This window comes from Alexandromys fortis, unplaced genomic scaffold (assembly GCF_014885135.2).
Source record: "Alexandromys fortis isolate MF-2015 unplaced genomic scaffold, M_Fortis_MF-2015_v1.1 scaffold_464, whole genome shotgun sequence".
Lineage (NCBI taxonomy): Eukaryota > Metazoa > Chordata > Mammalia > Rodentia > Cricetidae > Alexandromys > Alexandromys fortis.
The window spans coordinates 66,872-73,541 of NW_026068366.1; positions in this window are offsets into that span (position 1 = coordinate 66,872).

Sequence of the window (6,670 nt, forward strand, 5' to 3'; positions counted from 1 at the left end):
TATTAACAGTATTAAGTATATAATAAAATATATTTAAAAATTCACCATAGCAAAAGAAAGCTAGAGTATGAAAATATAAAGTAGAAAAAAGGAAGAGTGAAGAGAGGAAAATAGGAAAGGTAGAGAAAGTGTGTACTGAGGTTAAATTTGTATATTATCTCCAATCTGTAAATTTACTATTATACTGAAGACAATGAACAAAGAACTCCAGTTTCTTGGCTATGCAAGGAAAAGAGATTCAAAGAGCAGCCCAGAATTCACGCTATGGAAATTCTGGGGAACTTTAATTTAAGATTGAGATGAGAGATGTAATTTCAAAGCAAAGGTAAACCCAGCAGAAACTAGTAAGTATCCTTCACACAATTTCAGGGAACTGAAAGAGGACACTGAATTTGGGAAAAAGGGCATGGAACAAAACAAACTAGATTTCTTCAAGTAGTCATGGCTGTAGAACAATATTGCCAAGAAGTTCATTCCAGAAAGGCACATTCTGGAGTAATCTGTCGCGACTGCCTCGACCAGCAAGGATGACGCAACACTGGAACTCTTCTAGCTAGCAGTTTATTCAGGACCTTTTTACAGAATCACAATCTTTTCTCTCCCAGGGCAAAACCTCTCCCAGCCTTTAAGTAGGCCTGGGCTACCAACCCTGGATAGCTACGTGGGAACCGTTCATTGGTCCACACATAAGCAAGCAGCTTGCATCATTGGGTGATGATCGCAAGAGTCCCGCCTTAGCCAAATAAGGAGTTGTTTGTCAGAGAGCGCTCACTTTTGGGATTGTGGAGGGCGGAAGCCAGCACCATCTTTAAGGTGCAGCTCCACACAACTCTCTACAGTTCCCCCTTTTTGTTTTGCAAAGCAACAGGCAAAAGTAGAGGTCTGATCTCTGTTAGAAATGGGACATTTGCTAATGTCTTTCCGGATGTCATCCAACCAGTGAACATTACACCAGTNGGGCATGGAACAAAACAAACTAGATTTCTTCAAGTAGTCATGGCTGTAGAACAATATTGCCAAGAAGTTCATTCCAGAAAGGCACATTCTGGAGTTATCTGTCGCGACCGCCTCAACCAGCAAGGATGACGCAACACTGGAACTCTTCTAGCTAGCAGTTTATTCAGGACCTTTTCACAGAATCGGGATCTTTTCTTTCTGTTCCTGGCAAAACCTCTCCCAGCCTTTAAGTAGGCCTTGGCTACCAACCCTGGATAGCCACGTGGGAACCGTTCATTGGCCCACGCATACGCAAGCAGCTTGCGATCATCGGGTGATGATCGCAAGAGTCCGGCCTTAGCCAAATAAGGAGTTGTCAGAGAGCGCTCACTTTCGGGATCGTGGAGGGCAGAAGCCAGCGACATCTTTAAAGTGCAGCTCCAAGCAACTCTCTACAGTTCCCCCTTTTTGTTTTGCAAAGCAACAGGCAAAAGTAGAGGTCTGATCTCTGTTAGAAATGGGACATTTGCTAATGTCTTTCCGGATGTCATCCAACCAGTGAACATTACACCAGTCCGGTGTCCTTTTCACAGAGGTGGGAGATAGACACCAACCCACATGCACTCAGACTTGCTCTTCTTGAGGTTGATGTATGCTTGCCTCAAGTGCAGTGCTCAAGCCTCGCATCCTGTGCTCACATCTCTTTCAAAGTAGATAGCCAAGCTTGGGGAGACTGTCCTGTTTCAATGGCCATGAAGGCCTGTATGACCAAAGCTGCATTGCGACACTGTGAAACCCTTATGCGACGAATACACCAGAGGCACACCAGGAAGGCAAGCACCATTAAACCTGTCAGGGCTCCTATCCCCGCCCACTCTTTCAGATGGTCCATGGCTGTAATGATCCAGGAGGACAATCCTTCTGCTAGGCTGGTATCCATGCACTTGGAATTTGCAGTCACAATCGCCACTTGCAGCTTTTCCAGTTCTTTTTTGAATTCACCAGACCAATTGACTAAAAGATAGCTAGACAATTCTCTAGACAAATTAGCTGCATGAGTAAATTTTTCATATTGAATGCTGGTCACACACAGCCCCAGAAACTTCCATTCACAGCCAAGCTGAGCCAATTGCCAGAGAACATCTATCTGTTCTTGAACCAAATCTATACATTGGTTAACTACCATTAACCCACCTTTGAATTGACTATCTAGCCCAGTCTGTGCATCCAATGCTTGTGTTACTAAGACAGATAGACTATTTAATGTATGCGCTGTCTGCACAGTATGAGTCATGGCCACAGCAGCGGCTGTGATTGTGGCAGCAGAAAGGGCTATGGCTGCAACAATTGCTGCTGTAATGCCAAAGTCTCTTCTATATATCTTAGAAGGCTCATGGCATTAGGTGCATCCACTGACACTGGGGTCCAACGAGGGACACGGGCAATCATGGCAAAGCTATGCCGGGAAGCACTCCATTGTGTATAAAAGCAAGTCTCATTACTACAATCTTGTAAGCCATAATTACTAACAATAAACACAAAAGGTGGCTATACACACACACAGGCAGCTGTATAATGTTCAGTAGGTATAGTCGGTCGATTATACCCATAGCATGAGCAGTTGACCCACAGAGTCTCCTGAGGATCCTCTCCAGAACAATTCCACTTTCTGATTTTTGTAATCGAACAGCTAACATTCTCTGCCCCAAAACTTCTGCAATTCAGCATAACTAAAGGAGAAGCATCTAAACAACTACCATTAACTCCACAGAGCATCCACATATTAAAGGGATTCACAATATCTGTTTGCTGGAACATGCCTTGAAGGTATTTTTCTGGACCCACCACATCAGGGGAAAAGGTGAATTTCTGACCCTTATCTGCCCACCTCAGCACTTTGCACTGACACCCGGTCCACGGCCAGGACTCCCCTTCATAAGTTCCCCGACAAGTAGGGGCCCATTTTGGTTGAAGGGGAGGAGCAGAGTTATCTACATGTTGATACCAAGACCATGTGCCATTTAACCAAACCACATTTGTAGAATAGGATGTGGTAATATTCTCTTGTGAAATGGAAGAATTACAACTATTTTATTGAGCCCCATACTTATGATACCCATAAAACCATCCTGCACTAAAGTGGGATAAAATAATACAGGAACTATTAGCATAAGCATTAACAGTAACACAGAAATTTCCTTCTTCACTTAAAGATCTATTTTCTCCTATGGGGGCAATTTCTGTATCTAATGGAATAAATGGCAGGTTCAACTTCTTATTGGTTGTGAATAGACGAGGGAACACCTGTGCATCATGGTGAACTGGCATCGGTTTGGGGAATGCTGATAAAATCCCCCTCCGCTGTCACCTTCTCTGTTGAGTGGGTGAGGAACAGGTACAGGATCCCCAGATATATTCATAGCATCTTTTTCTGCCTCCATGTGCACTTGCACCTTCCTCACCAGGCGTTCTGGAACCCAAATAGGGTCCAAATGATTCTGTGGAAAGACACAAACAGCACCTCGTGCCCATGCCAGCACGGGATCGGGTCCATGCCAGACCCCTGTCAAAGCATACTTCCAGGTCACCATTCCTTTGGAAGGACTGGACGGACATGAATGCCTGTCTGCGGCAGACTGGATGGAGTTATCCAAGTTTAAAAAGTTTAAAGTAAATAAGGCTAAGGAAAGTCTATTCTTAGGGGTTTGGTCATGGCCTATTCCCCCTTTTGTTTTTGAAGCAACTCCTTAAGGGATCAATGGGCACATTCCACAATGCCTTGGCCTTGTGGATTGTATGGTAATCCATGTGTCAATTGAACTCCCATACTTTGACAAAAGGAGGTAAATCTCTGTCCATCAGTCTTTAATTGTTGGGGCTTGCCCCAAGCTGCTCAGGCTTCCAGGCAATGAGCGATCACATGTGTTGCCTTTTCACCTGTCATGGGCGAGGTATGGATTATACCAGAACATGTATCCAAGGAAACGTGTACGTACTTGAGCTTGCCAAATTCTGGAATATGTGTAACATCCATTTGCCAAACTTTAAGAGGGAGCAATCCACGTGGAGTGACTCCCAAAGTTTGTGGATGATGATGGATAACACATTGCGGGCAATCTACAACCACCTGTTGTGCATCAGCACAGGAGATGGCGAATTTTTGTTGCAGGGTTCTGGCATTAACATGAAAGTCCTTATGAAAATCATATGCTCTCTGTAAGGCAGAGGCGAGAAACATCCATTCTTGCCTGGTACAGTGGTCTGTTTTGTCATTGCCCTCAGCTAAAGGACCTGGCAATCCTGTGTGTGCACGGATATGCTGTACAAAAAAGGGATTTTTGCGTTGCCAGAGCAAACGCTGCAGCTGTACCAGTAGCGCATGTACAGGGCTGGAGGACTTAATGGATCCAGCGCATTCAAGACATCTTAAGGCATTAACAACATGGCATGAATCTGAGATTAGATTGAATGCAAAAGGCAGGCCTTAAACACTTCTATTACAATCGCCAGTTCAACTTGTTGGGGGGTTCCAGAAGAAAACTGATGTGTAACATGCTCAGAGTAATATAAGCACCACAACCGGTCTTAGATCCATCTGTAAAAATAACACTGGCTCCTGGAATGGGTTGTAAAGTAGTAATCTTGGGAAATATTGGGTGTTCCTTAAAGAAAGTCAGCAATGGATGTTTAGGATAGTGGCAATCTATAGGCCCTGGGTAAGAGCAACACAAAATAGCCCAATCGGCTAAAGCAGCACATAAAGTCTTTACTTGAGAAGCATCATATGGAATACTCAACATGTTAGGTAAGACTCCAAAATGCTGTAAACAAATTTGAATGCTCTGCTGAGCAAGTAAAGCCATAACAGTAGGGTAATATTCAATGGATTTTGCAGGGGTAATTTTTGAGTGGATCCATAATAATGGCCCCTTTTGCCATAATATCCCTGTGGGTTGCAAGCAAGTAGGCAAAATACATGAGCCGATGTTATTTACACATTCTACTCGCTTCAAAAAGGCCTTAGCTAACCTGTCCTCAATGGTCAAAAGAGCCTATCGGGCTTCCCTGGTTAGCTGCCTGGGGGAATCTAAAGCTGCATCTCCAGTTAAAATATCATATAAAGGTTTCAACTCATAATTGGCCATCTGTAAACTGCCCTTAATAAAATTTATATCTCCCAATAATTTTTGGAAATCATTTAATGTACGCAAATGATCTTTTCTCAATTCTACCTTTAGTGGCATGATTTGATCATGCATTATTTTTGATCCTAAATAGGTTACTACTTTATTTTGTTGTACCTTTTCAGGAGCTATATGGAGTCCCTTTTGTTTTAAGGTCTCCACCAATACCCCATAGGCTTCCTGCAAGACTCTTTCCTCCTTGGCAGCCAACAGAATATCATCCATATAATGGAGACATTTTACGCCTGAAAAACAAGTTCTTAAAGGCTCTAATGCAGAGGCAACAAACAACTGACACATAGCAGGGCTATTGGCCATACCCTGGGGTAGGATAACACATTGGTATCTCCTATCAGGCTCTTCATAATTAATGGAGGGCAATGTAAATGCAAACCTTTCACTGTCCTTGCTATTTAAAGGGATGGAAAAGAAGCAATCCTTGATGTCTACTATTATAATAGGTCAATTCTCTGGCAAGGCCGAAAGCAGGGGAAGGCCACGTTGAACAGGACCCATGATCTTCATCTGATCATCGATAGCTCTAAGATCATGCAGAAGCCTCCACTTTCCAGATTTTTTCTTAATGACGAAGATAGGAGTATTCCATGGAGACAGAGAGGGTTTAATATGTCCTTCATTTAACTGTTTTTGAAGTAGCTGATGGGCTGCATGCAGCTTTTCGGAAGAGAGTGGCCACTGAGGAACCCATACTGGCTCTTCCATTTTCCAGGAAATGGGAATTCCTTCCTCAGCGGCCCCTACGAAAACCCAACCCTTGTCTGGGTTTTCGTGGCTTTGCAATTATAGGATCTTTCCGTCCCTGCAAATGCTTACCCAAGCCAAAATCTGGGTGACAGCCCATATCTTTCATCAGGGCTTGCGCCTTTTCTGAATAGTCATTACTCAACTTATAGCCCATGTCTTTCATAAGGTCCCTTCCCCATAATGAAACTGGAAGTTCCAGAACATAAGGCTGAATCACCCCAGAATGACCCTCTGTATCTTGCCAATTTAACAAATTAGCACTAACATTAGGGGCTTTAGCATATCCCAGTCCTTGTAGGGTATGCGATGACAGTTGCATAGGCCAACCTTGTGGCCAATCTTTACTGGCTATAATGCTCTTGTCTGCTTCTGTATCTAAAAGGCCAGTGATCTTAATTCCATTATTAGTTAGTTGTAAAGTAGGTCTTTGATCTAGGTCCAAAGATAAAAATGCTAAATCTGTACCGGTTGAGCCAAAGCCCTTATCTCCTCTTTCAATATCTTTAGCTGGATGTTTGTCATGTAAACTGGGCAAGATAACAAGTTGGGCTATCCTGTTACCTGGGGAAATTGCAGTAATGTCTTTTGGCGACTCAACCATAATTTTAACTATGCCTGTATAGTCTGGGTCTATTATCCCTGGGTGAACTCGTAAGCCTCTTAAGGTGGTAGATGATCTCCCTATCAATAGTCCCACCATGCCAGGCTGAAGGGGGCCCTGAAAGTCAGAGTCTACAGTTTGGACCCCCATTTGAGGTGTCAATACGAGTCTGGTGGTGGCAAGA